Source organism: Canis lupus, chromosome 17, assembly GCF_048164855.1.
Source record: "Canis lupus baileyi chromosome 17, mCanLup2.hap1, whole genome shotgun sequence".
Lineage (NCBI taxonomy): Eukaryota > Metazoa > Chordata > Mammalia > Carnivora > Canidae > Canis > Canis lupus.
Window position 1 is genome coordinate 19,105,918 of NC_132854.1, and position 13,092 is coordinate 19,119,009.

Consider the following 13,092-nt stretch of genomic DNA (forward strand, 5'->3'; position numbering starts at 1 on the left):
TGTTTTGCTTTTTTATTTTTTTTAAAATATTTTTTTTTTAATTTTTATTTATTTGTGATAGTCACAGAGAGAGAGAGAGAGAATGAGGCAGAGACACAGGCAGAGGGAGAAGCAGGCTCCATGCACCGGGAGCCTGACGTGGGATTCGATCCCGGGTCTCCAGGATCGCGCCCTGGGCCAAAGGCAGGCGCCAAACCGCTGCGCCACCCAGGGATCCCGTGTTTTGCTTTTTTAGTGTGTTTTTGTTTTTTGTTTTTGGCATCCTTTGGATTTCATAAAATATTTTTTTTATCATTCCAGCTTCTTCCTTTGAAATTTTTGGTTACATATTAATTAATTAATTAATTAATTATATTAGAAATCATACCATGTATCCTTGACCTACAAAAATCTAATATAAATCAAATCTTTATCACTTTTTATACTGTATAAGGATCTTAAAACTCTTCAATGCCATTTATTTACACCTCTTGCCTTTGAATTATTTTTGTCATGCATTTTAATTCTATAAGTACTTTTTAGCTAATCAGGTAAAATTATTATAATTATTTTCAGTCCATATTTATTTAGGTTTATCCTAATATTTCAAACTTCATTGTTTTTATTCTTTTCTGCATTTCTGTGCTTCCAACGATTATAATTTTCCTTTTGCTTGAAAAATTATTTTTAATATTTATTTTACACATGTCTGTTGGCAACAATTTGTTGTACTTTTAGTTTGTCTAAAAATGCTTTTATTTGTCTTCATTTTAGAAGAATATTTTCACTGGTTATAGTTTCTAGGTTGGTGCATTTTTATCTTAAGAGACATTATCTTATTGTTTTCTGACTTCCTTTATTTCCTTTGATAAATTTGTTATTTTGGTCCTTGCAAGTAAAAGCTTGTATTTTTTCTCTAGCTTCTTTGAAAGTCCAATCCTTTCTTTTTAATTTTTTTCAGCAAATTTTAGTAATTTACCTAAGTGTATTTTCTTTGTATTTATTGCACTTGGGGTTCATATTGCTTTTTGAATCTATGGCTTGATATTTCTTCATCAGTTTTGAAGACTTCTTGGCTATTATGTCTTCAAATATTGGTTCTTTATCATTTGCTCTTATTTTCTGCTTTGGGACTCTAATTATACATGTATTAGATTTTGACATTTTGTCCTATATTCTCTTAGTCCCTTTTCTAGTTTTGTTCTCTCTATACTTTATTTTGGACATTTTTTTTCCATGAACACAATTTCCAGGTCATTTTCGTCTCTTCAGTTGTACCTAACCTATTATTATACATATGTATTACATTCTCCATTTCAGTTTATCACAATGTTTTAGTTCTAGAGAATTAATTTGCTTTCTTCTTTGAACAGGTTTCAATTTTTTATTGTCTTAGTCTGTTTATGCAGCTATAACAAGACTATGTGGGCTAATAAACAACATTGATTTACTTTCTTACAGTTTTGGAAGCTGGGGAGTCCAAGATCAAAGTGCTGGCGGATTTGGTATCTCGTGAGCACCACTTTCCAGTTCATAGTGGTCATCTTCTCACTGTGCTCTCACATGGTGGAAGGGGCAAGAGAGCCCTCTGGCGGCTCCCTTATAAGGGCACTAGCCCATTCATAAACACTCCACCTTCATGACCGAATCACCTGTCAAAAGCTGCACTTTCTAATACCATCACATTGAGGATTAGGTTTCAGAATCTGGAGTTTTGAAAGGACACATCTTCAGTCTATCATACTAATAAAATTATTCATCTTGTCAAATATTTTCTCAAGTTAATTGTAATATCTGTACCTTATAACTTTAGTATTTGTATTATATCTGCATTTGTCATCTATTTTCACTCTAGGTCTGATCAGATTGCTGGGTTCACTTCTTTGTGTTTATCTTCTCTCCAGAATCTTGACCCCTCAAGCCCCAGACTACCAAGTTTAGGGTTCCCAGTCCTCTGAGACTATAGAAAACTACTCAGCTTCCCAGCCTCTTCATATCACATTCTGCTCAATTTCTCAGACTTTATGTCTGTGCTGATTAGGAAGGGGAAAGTGGCTTAAAATGCTGAGTCTCATGTCAATGAATTTCTGTTCCCTTTGGGATCTTGGCTTCTTAAGTCTGGCTTCCCTGAGAGCTCTACAAAATCTTCAAGCAGATTTTTAAAAAGATTTTATTTATTTATTCATGAGAGAGAGAGAGAAAGAGAGAGAGAGGCAGAGACAGGTAGAGGGAGCAGAGAGCCTGACGTGGGACTCAATCCCAGGTCTCCAGGATCATGCCCTAGGCTGAAGGTGGCGCTAAACCACTAAGCCACCTGGGCTGCCCTTCAGGCAGATTTTTAAAAAGTATTTTGTCAGGCTTGTCGAATTTTTTTTGGTGGGAAGACCATTCTATCCTAGTCTGCCATAGCCAGAGATATTTACCTTGAATTTTTATGGCAAAGACAAATAACTTAATACCCACAGAATCCTGGGGTTGGGCAACATTCCTATATGACTTTTAGCCAATGTGGCTTTTAGTTTCAGGGCAGAGGCAAGCTACCATCAAGAAAATTTGTATGTGCAAATTTAAATTTAGAGTAAATCAAGAGAAATACTCCAAATTACTGTTTCATCTTTAGACTAAATACTACAAGAATCACTTTTTATTTTTTGAGTTTTCAGGGGTTTTTTCTTTAAATAAGAAACAAAAATGGAATTAGTAAGACTAAAACACTAACTGTACAATTAAAATAGTTGATTTATACTATAATAAATCAGAATAACAGAATTAGAAAATAAGTTTATAAAGACAAATATAGTTTCCTCATTTCCTTTCAATTATAATGAATTATATTCTTTACCATCTTAAATTAATGTTCTTCTGAATTTTTAATTTTACTAGATTCTGAAGATTAACTTCAAAATCCTTAGAAGAAGAGAACAAACGGTAAAAATCATATTTAAAATTCTGTGAACCTTAATTATTAAGTATACTTTTGAAGCAAACATTTAAAAACATTCTAGTGTCCACTGTTTACATAGCAATTACATTATAAATTATAATTAAAAAATAAGATCTTATTCTAAATGTGGTATTTAAACAACATTGTAATAAACGCATAAGGAAAAAATTCCTTTGGTAGAGCCAACTCTTTATTTGTGTTTTCCAAATTTGAAATATCTATTATTAAATTTTTAAAAGTGAAACATAGCTATTTTATTTATTTATTTATTTATTTATTTATTTATTTATTTATTTATTTATGAGAGACAGAGAGAGAGAGAGAGAGAGAGAGAGAGAGGCAGAGACATAGGCAGAGGGAGAAGCGGGCTCTTCTCAGGAGCCTGATGCGGGACTCCATCCTGGATCCCGGGATCATGACCTGAGTTGAAGGCAGCAGCCCAACCGCTGAGCCACCCAGGCATCCCAAAACATAGCTATTTTAAAGCAGATATAAATTATAAGTAATCCTGGCACCCTATTCAAGAAAATTAAAATCATATTTGAGGTAATATAACATATTTTGAAAACACAATTAGGGACTTTGACATTAGTAAATGCATAATTATCTGAATTAAAGTTCTGTATCTATAATCCTTTGTAAGGTGATTATGAAGAAAGCTATCCCATTGGAGGGACCACCTATCTTCCTATGATCCTGAGAGGCAGTCCTCAATACTCAACATACTCTTAAATGTTGCAATAATATGAACTCATGTTTTAATCAGAAGGTTAAACATAGTCTTAAGGGTTCTCTAATTTCTAATTCTCTTTATTCATTTTTCTTTGGTGATTATCTAAAGCTAGAACCCTGCAGGTTATTTTGCTCAGAAATGTTTAAGCCAGACTGCCAAAAAACCTTTTCCTACAGGTTTTGAAAAAACATTTCTCAGATGTATAGGAATTCTTATTTGTCAAAAATCTGCATGAATCTAAAATTAAACACAACAACAGCAATTCATGTTGAAAAGAATTTATGAAGAAGGAAACCATGGCAACAGAATCATTTATTTTTAACTGCACCAACCCTTATCTCTACCCTCACCTCAAAACTAAGCATACTTAAGCCATTGCTTTTTCCATGCTTCCTTTATCCCATTGTAATTCTGCAAGAGTCAAAAATAGCAACAGGAATTGTCATATTTATATTACTAAGTACTGTGCAAGCCATCCTTCTCTTCATATTTACTCCCTCACATTATCCTGCAAATAGTCTTTGAGGAACTTCTGTAATTGTCAAGGGGAAGCTCAGGTAATGCATCCTACAGGGTCAAGTGCCACTGTTAACTTGGGCAGGCTCTCCAGTGGGAGGATTAGGGTTCTGATTTAATTACTCGAGGATTTTACATCTTATCAGAAGTGAGCTGACCATACAGAGCAGGAGCAAATGTAACTGCAGCATATTTCAACATAAGTTAAGCTTCCCTTGGCTCCTCTTTGTGCACAGAATCCAGAAAGCTCTGCTTTTGCTGTGCTACTGCCTTTTACATCACTGCCTGACCTTACATCACCAGGCCAGGAGAACTAACACAATGTATGTGCTTTTCTGAAGCAGAGGATTACAAACTTCTGGTAAAGACTGTTTTGTTAAAATGTTCTAAAATGACCTAACAGAAATTTTTATATGATGGATAACACTAAAAAAACATAAGCATATTTCCCTAGAATTTCAAATACAACTCACTTTCAAGACCAATATATACTTGAAAATCTTATAGCCTCTTCTAATAAATACCAACTAATAGGTTTTGGTATTTGAAATGTGTTTATCCTGAATCCTTTGTCTATTTTGATTTCTGTTAGCTCGGTTAGGGTGAAGAATGTTGGGTATACAAAATAAAGGTCCATTCCTCATTTGTTGAAATCAGCTCTTCATCCAAGAAGAGCCCTATGAGAAACAAAGACTTCAGTTTTGAAGATCAAGACTTGGGTAACAGAAAAGGCACAAGAACATATTTAAAGCATGAAGGGCATTAACCCAATAAGTCAACTGAATTGCATGGAAAATTGATCTTATATTTTCTGAAATAAATGGAAAATCTTATAGTTAAAAGGGCTCTAGCTTGCTTATCTGTTAGCCACAGTCAGTGTTAAATAAGAGATTGCATGAAGGCTCAGTCTTATACCAGTCACATCAAGAGGAGAACAGAGGCATCAGTTCCTTATTGCTTCATTCCAACTTCTCCCTCATACATAAGGAAGTTTCTTTGGCCAGTTTCCCAGAATTCCCCCCATTAGGTTACTCTGCAGGTCAGTTTGCCTGACCTTGTTTCACTGAAGGTTTTCTGGGATATGAGCCAAAAGATTACCTGGTATATTTGCACAAAGGCTTTGGCAAATTCTCACATAGATACTTAAAAGAATGAATATTTAACAATGACATTAAGCGTCTGGATTTCTCTGAAGTAAAGGAAAACAAGAAAAACAGTGTTTTAGATGATTTCTTTGAAATGAGACAATGCCAAAGGCGTATCTTTTTCAGCTTCAGTACGGAGATACAAAATCTTTTCTCCCTTTGGAAGAATGATAAGGAGAAAAGCAGGAATATCTTGCAGTTCCTTTATTTCTACAGCTGCAGTTACTTTATTTCCTGCAATTGCTTCTTTGTTTCCAACACTTCCCAGTTTTGGTAGCAGCTCTGGCGATCGATTCAGCAAATATTTATTTTGTCCCTATGAAGTCTAAGTCACTGCCCATGATCAATGGTTAAGTGTAGAAGTTGGGCTACAGGAGCAAAAATATAAGGGGCTCCAGGTGTAAATATGGTTTTGACTAGCTGTCTCTTGCCATGCCTTGGAGACATGCAAAAAGAAAGGTGCTTATTTGACAAGAAAAAAATAAGAGCACAAAAATAAAGAAAAAGGACAGAGATTTTCTTTTCCTACATTTTGTAGAATATGTAAATGACTGTCCTTGAAACAAACCAATTTGGGACACCATAATTCAATGAGCAGATAAGAAAAAGGAAAATATCAACCTTTCTGAGCTTATGGTCAGCTTTGTTATAGTCAAGCTTTATCAATTTGGGTGCCTTTGCATTGAAAGGCTCGCTAAGAAGTTGATAAGTCTAACAATTTTTACTCTTCGGATATGTCATTGGAAATGTATTAAACATATTAAGTAGGTAAGCAAGTGGCAGGGGAAATTTGGAAATATCTGAAAGAATTGCTTATAGGCATCTGGGGTGTGCCTATTCTTGGGAAGAGACAGGTATTTAAATTCTTTTCCCCTGTTGGCAAACACTGTTAGGAAAAGAAGGCTGGGGACGGCTGGGTGGTTCAGTGGTTAAATGTCTGCCTTCCGCTCAGGGTGTGATCCTAGAGTTCTGGGATCAAGTCCCACATTGGGCTCCCTGTATGGAGCCTGATTCTCCCTCTGCCTGTGCCTCTGCCTCTCTCTCTGTGTCTCTCATGGATAAATAAAATAAAAATCTTAAAAAAAAAAAAAAAGGAAAAGAAGGCTGATGTTAGCATAAGGAAAATTGAAGACTTATGCTCCAATATTTCATTTGTAGTCAACCTCTTCTCAAGCAGCTGTGTTCAAATGTCTGATATATAATAGGATAACAATAATAAACATGTGAGGTAATCAAGACAAAGAGAGAAGCAGAGTAGAAAACAATTGACATTAAGCCAGAACAGGGATGGGAATGTAAAAGGTGTGAGTGTTAGGAGGTGCTGCCCCCTTGCCAGGAGAGGAACCCTGATTTGTCCTAACACTTTCTGGCCACCATCCTAAATGGGAAACCAGTGGTTACATGATTTACACTGTCCATGAGCTAAATCTAGTGCAATCATTCAGAAAAAAAGCATAATTATTCCTGGTACTTAGACTTGAAAGAAATTTTCCCTCCCTTGGGTCCTCATAAAAAAGCCAGTGAATCATCTGCTGAAGCTCCTGGAGTGTGTCCTCACTGGAGGTGGAGGCATTTCATGGAGAGCTGCCTCCACTCAGGCCCCTGGGGTCTGGCATCCACTCACTACTCAGTAAATTAAGTCACTTAACCTCTCAGTGACCAAGATGCTTCAAATAAAAACAAGGGCCTGAGTGACCTCTTGGGGTTCATCCAGCAGGGAAATTCTGTTTCTTGGATTCTAGTCAGTACGGTAGGTCTTGAAAAAGCTCTACTTGCTACATTTTTCATCCTAGAATTGTTTTGAAATAAGACTATACATATGTGTTTGTGTATATTCATTGAAACTTTTTACTCATTGATATACTGTACTAGACAAGGTCCAGGAAGGAAATAGAGTCCATACCAGTAATTTGAAGAGATAATATTCATTTATTTATTTTAAAGATTTTATTTATTTATTCATGAGAGACACAGAGAGAGAGGCAGGCAGAGACATAGGCAGAGGGAGAAGCAGGCTCCATGCAGGGAGCCCAATGTGGGACTCAATCGCAGGACCGTGGGATCACGCCCTGAGCCAAAGGCAGATGCTCAACCACCCAGGCGTCCCTGAAGAGAGAATATTTAATATAAAGAATTATTAACTGGTAGCAGGTGAGTAGCCACTAAGAGGGGATAAAAGAGAATTCAAAGAATACCTTGGGGCTGAGAAACAGTACCCAGTGAAGGAATGCACTTGAAGTGGGGCATCCTCTGCAAGGCTGAGATTTAGACTTTACTGGAGAGAGAGTAGCTGGACCTACTGGTTGGCAGAGAGTTCACTATATTGTCCAGGCTAACTCTTGTCACAGCCAGGTGGCAGGGATTAGCATTCAGAAAACCTTCCATTGGTGTCTCAGCAAACTGGTAGAGGGTTTGTTCCCTGGTTCCCCTTCCCCATCACCTCTAGCAATTGAGCCTTAGACAGGAAGAGAGGAAGCAACCAAATCAAGAGAAGTCTCTTCCTCTGGTACAATCTGTCCTCTGACACCAGCAACTGACAAAGCTTAATATGGTGCCAGCTGGCAAAGGAGAAATCCGTACTGATTCCAACTCCAGTATCACAAAGCAGGGTAATAAAACGTGAATTTGGAGATTAGAGGCAAAAAAAAAAAAAAAAAAAAAAAAAAAAAATCGATCACCGGCATACCCACCTTTCCCTAAGTCATTAAGTTCTTAAATGTGTAATGTGCCTATACACATGTTCACCATGCATTTTATGCTACAGTACATAAAGTGATGCATATTACAGAGGTTTAAGTGTTGGGATAAGAAAGAATGGCAGTAGGATCTAGGGCATTAGTAATTTTTCCAGCAGTCCCATGGACAGTTGACAAGGGAAGTTTGTCAAAGAAGCATACTGTATTGCTGTAATAACTTTCCAATATTCATGGCACACATGTTTGTGATTTAGAGCATCACAGCAATACTCAGTAAGCCAATAATAATCTGAAAAAGAAGACCATATTTTGAGTAAGTGCTAATTCATTTATTCAGTCAGTCAACTTATATTTGACAATTATCTATTATATGCTAGAGTTAGGGATATAGAGCAAGATAAGAATTAAAAATCTCCAAAGGATTTGCAGTGGTAAGTGCTACAAAAGAAGAAGAAGAAATTGCATAAGTGCTATGAAAGCGAACTATAGGGAAACTTCACCTACTCAGGAAGACTGCACAGAATTTTCAGTAAGTGCAATTGAAGGTGAGCTGAGAAGAGTTACTTGCCTAAGGGAAGGGTTTGGTGGAAAAAAAAAAAACCAAAGCAAAACAGGGCCAGGCATATCATGTGCAAAGACCCTATGATGGGAAAGAATATATATTCAAGGAACTGAAAGATCTGTGTGTCTGAAGCCTAGGGATCATGGAAAGGGATCACTGAGGGAGATGAATTCTCCAGCTAATATCCTTTAACTTCATCTGTACTGTTGGCTCTTCTGGGTCTCCAGACTATTGGCACATAACACAGATTTGGACTTACTAGGCTCCAAAATCATGTGAGCCAATTTCTTATAATAAATATCTTTTTACATATATCACATGTCCTGTTGGTTCTATTTCTCTGGAGAACTCTGACTAATACTAAGATTTTGGTAGGTAGGAAAACACCATGTGGACACTTCTTAATGATTTAATCACACTGTCAATGGTTCTCAAATGGGGGCAAATTGGCAGACATTTAGCAATGTCTATAGATATTTTTGGTTTCCATCCCTTGGGGAAGGTGATATTGGCACCTAGGGAGTAGAGACTAGGTTAAATCTTCTAAAATGAATAAACACAGTCCCCCAACTACAAAGAATTGCCCCATCCATATAGTCAATCCAATTGTAGCAATGTTGAAAAATCCTGCTCTGTCTGAATGGATAGCCACTGAAATCTTTCAAGCAGGACTGAGTAGGGTGTTGGAGTGGGGTGGTAGGAGGAAAGATCAGTGAGACTGATCTTTTGCATTTCAAAAATATATTGGTCTGGAGAAAGTCCGTAGTAGATACACATTGTGATCAAAGGAGTCTTAAGAAATACTGCTGTCATTGGTTAGCCTTATAAAACCTTAAGTGAAATTTGTTTACAATCATTCATAGTTTTATTATTTTTTAAAATCATCACTATAAAAATTCTGGACCCCATTCCTCAGGAAGGAGAAAGTGAGTGACAGCATTATTCAAATGGCTTAATATAGGGGGAAACAATTAAAAGATGGATAATGTTCATCTTTTAGTTATCTTATTCAAATGACATGAGTTACAGGTTCCTGTGAAATTAAGGAATTGATTTATTTCCTATCAACTCAACTTGCAGACTTAAAAACATTTTCAGGTAAGCATGCAACAAATTCCCCTAAATTTCCATATGGTTAAGTGTTATTAAAGACTAGCTGTAGAGGAAGTCATAAATATTCCAGGGGGAAGGTAATGAAGATTAAATTCTGAGATTTCTAATTTGCAGCCATAGGACTCTTAGCTGAGATCTGAGAGGAAAAGATTCTAATTGCTGTAAGAAGTTTTTGGTATTGCAGTGATAGATGTGAAAAATAGGAAAAAGCACATTCAGAAAGCATAGTATGTCACAAGGTATTCAGATAGCATAGCATATCAATGTATAGCTTGTAGCCTATCCAATTTACCCTACCTTTAACTCAGAAAGGGTAACATTTTAACATTTAGACACCTTTTTATTCAATACTTTCTGTCTAGAGATAATGAAAAGTATAGATTGCAGGTATACTTCTATAAACAGCTTTGTGCTAAGATTTTTAGGAGATATTTTGTTTTCAACTTTCATAAATTTTTAAAAACTTTTTTGTTTTTTATTATTATTTTTTAAGTAGGCTCCACATCTAATTTGGAGCTTGAACTCATGACCCTGAGATTACGAGTTGCATACTCTTACCAACTAAGCCAGCCAGGCACCCCTCAACTCTTTTAAATGAATTATGAGTATTGAAAATCTTTGTAGCAAAAGTATTTACCAGACTTGTTTGAGTATTTGGCAAATTCTTTTTATTTTTATTTGGCAAACTTTATTTTCCTTCCAAATTCTGATTGAACCCGGGTATACTGGCCCATCTAGACCTAACTTCATCAAAGTACTGGCTGTCACTATATTTTCGAATTATTAAACACTTCCTTTATTCCTTAGACAAAGAGAAACTGTCAGAAAAAAAAACATGCATTATGAATGAATGCTAAAAGCCAGTAAAAATAGCTAAAAATAGAACTGTCCCCCAAATATGAAAAAAATTCTATCTTAATGCAAAAAGAAAAAATAAGAATCTTCATGTTCGCTAGGAAATAAATAACCATCAAAATATTAAGTGGGTAAATGCTAGAATTTTTTTAATTTTTATTTATTCATCAGAGACACATAGAGAGAGGCAGAGACATAGGCAGAGGGAGAAGCAGACTCCCAGGGAGGAGCCTGATGCGGGACTTGATCCCAGAAGCCGGGGATCAGGACCTGAGCCAAAGGCAGACATTTAACCACTGAGTGGTTGCCCCAATCCTAGAATATTTTAATTCAAGAGATTCCATTTGTTTTCATCTGGGTGAAAAAGTATGTATCACATTTTGCTGTGCTGAGCTGAGCCCTCTTGCTGCTTTTATTAATTTATACCTTTAAGCCTTCCCCACCGCCTATTATTTGCTTAAAACAAGGAAGCAACAAACAAACAAACAAACAAGCTAGAATATTAGAAAGGAATACTTCTGAAAACTGAAATAATTTGATTGTTACCAATCAGGAGTGTGTATTAAATAGATTCTTAATAGATATGGCAAAAACGAAGTAATATTTAGGATTCAGAATTGTACATATTAAATAATTGAATATTCAATGCAGAGGGCTTCTACATACATTTTTAAAACTGAACCACCAATATGGATGGAACTAGAGGGTATTATGATAAGTGAAATAAGTCAAAAAGACAAATACCATATGATTTCAGTCATATGTGGAATTTAGAAACAAAACAGATGAACATAGAGGAAAAGAAGGAAAAATAAAATAAGATAAAAACAGAGGGAGGCAAATCATAGAAGACTCTTAGCTATAGGAAATCAAACCAAGGGTTGCTGGAAGGGAGGTTAGTGGGAGTTAGTGGGGTGAAAGGGAAACTCGGTGATGGGCATTGAAGAGGGCACTTGGTAGAATGAGCACCGGGTATTACATGCAACTGATGAATCACTAAATTCTACCTCTGAAACTAATAATACACTATATGTTAACTAAAGAAAATTTTAAAAAACACAAAAACTACGAACCACCTGGCTCCCTCATCTGTACTCAAATTGGCTCCAATACTACATTTTACTCCCAATGTATACATATATTCACCTTTCACTCACACTCCTGATAAGAGGAATTGCATTTCTTTGTAGATGGAAGCAATCTAGATAGTGGCTAAAAGGAAGTGTTGATGAACAAGCAGCTGCAGGGGTGTTGTCTACAATATTTAATGACTGTCCTGCAAAGAATCAGAATCACAATTTATAAAAACACTGACCTTCCTACCTCTTGCCACATCACATTTTAAATCAAAGAAAACAAAGATTCTAAAAGAGGAAACATATGGCCAACTGTTCACACTGTAGTCCCTGAAATCAATCTATTCCACTAGAGGACACTTTAAATGGTAGAGCATTTGCCTTCATGCTTTGTGTTTTCATTTAGTTCTTTTGTTTTTGATATTTATCCTCTCTCTGCCAGATTGTTGGTTGATAAATTATTTTCAACATTTGTATGACTTTTGTTTATGTATTCCAGAGGGGGGAAGACCTTTTGTTATAGGTAGTAAAAATCAAGAAAAACAGATAGTCGGGGTCCTGATTTGCCAAATGTCAAAGGTCATGACAAGTGACTGGCTCCAGAGGCTTTGGGGTCAAAGGTGCAACTGGAATCCCATAACCTCCACTCTGAATTTTTGCATCACAAAGGAGACCAATGCTTTCCTAACTTCTGTGAAGGAATCTATACCCATGTTCACGGTTTTCCTTGCAAAGTTATTTCAAAATGATTCTGCCCATGATTATTTTCCCCCTTGAAACCAAGTGGCATGAAATAAGCTTTTATATAAATTGAATGTTTCCTTAGCTTTTTATTAGTATTCCATATTGGCAACCTAGAGGAGGAGGAACTAACAGAGATTAATACGTGTTTTTTAAAAGGAAAATAAACACATTTTTTAAAAGTTCAAAATCCAAACCAAAGAGGTATATTTATCTTTTTGTTATTTCCTTTTTCAATCCCATGTGCATTTATTAAATGTACCTAAAAATTTGTTTTCCTTGAAAGAATAACTAAAAGCAATAGTATTCTCTATGCTTTCTAGTGGGGATTTATCTTTAAAGCTGAATTCTTAATACAGGTCCAAAATCAGGTTTTGTAACAGGAACCGTTCTGGAATTATTATAATGTGTGTGTGTGTGTGTGTGTGTGTGTGTGTGTGTGTGTGTGTTTCTGATTTGAAACAAATATAAAACATCAATGATGCCAGGGTCACTGTTTAGGTCAGAATGTCTGGCAGATCTCACGATGTATTAGTAGCTGTGGCTATATCTATACCATGTGAACTGGAGGAAAAATGGAGAACCTTACTTTTCAACTCCACTGGTTTCTAACCTCTCATGAGCACTTAATTCCTCATAGAGAAGGAAATAGTCACGCTGTAGAATCCTGTGGCCCATGAAGGGTAATTGGATAACATCTTTTGAAAGATTTACAAGGCTGCCAAGGATTTT

General features: G+C 36.0%; 1 long non-coding RNA gene across 3 annotated transcripts in view; it reads right to left on the reverse strand.

The window, feature by feature from the left end:
- Positions 1-7,226: 7,226 nt before the first annotated feature.
- Positions 7,227-13,092, reverse strand: part of LOC140607948 (uncharacterized) — a 51,109-nt gene continuing 45,243 nt past the window's right edge. For all 3 annotated transcript variants that reach the window (XR_012009868.1, XR_012009870.1, XR_012009869.1), the window contains one exon: positions 7,227-7,423. This is a non-coding gene — a long non-coding RNA (uncharacterized lncRNA). The remainder of the gene's footprint in view (positions 7,424-13,092) is intronic.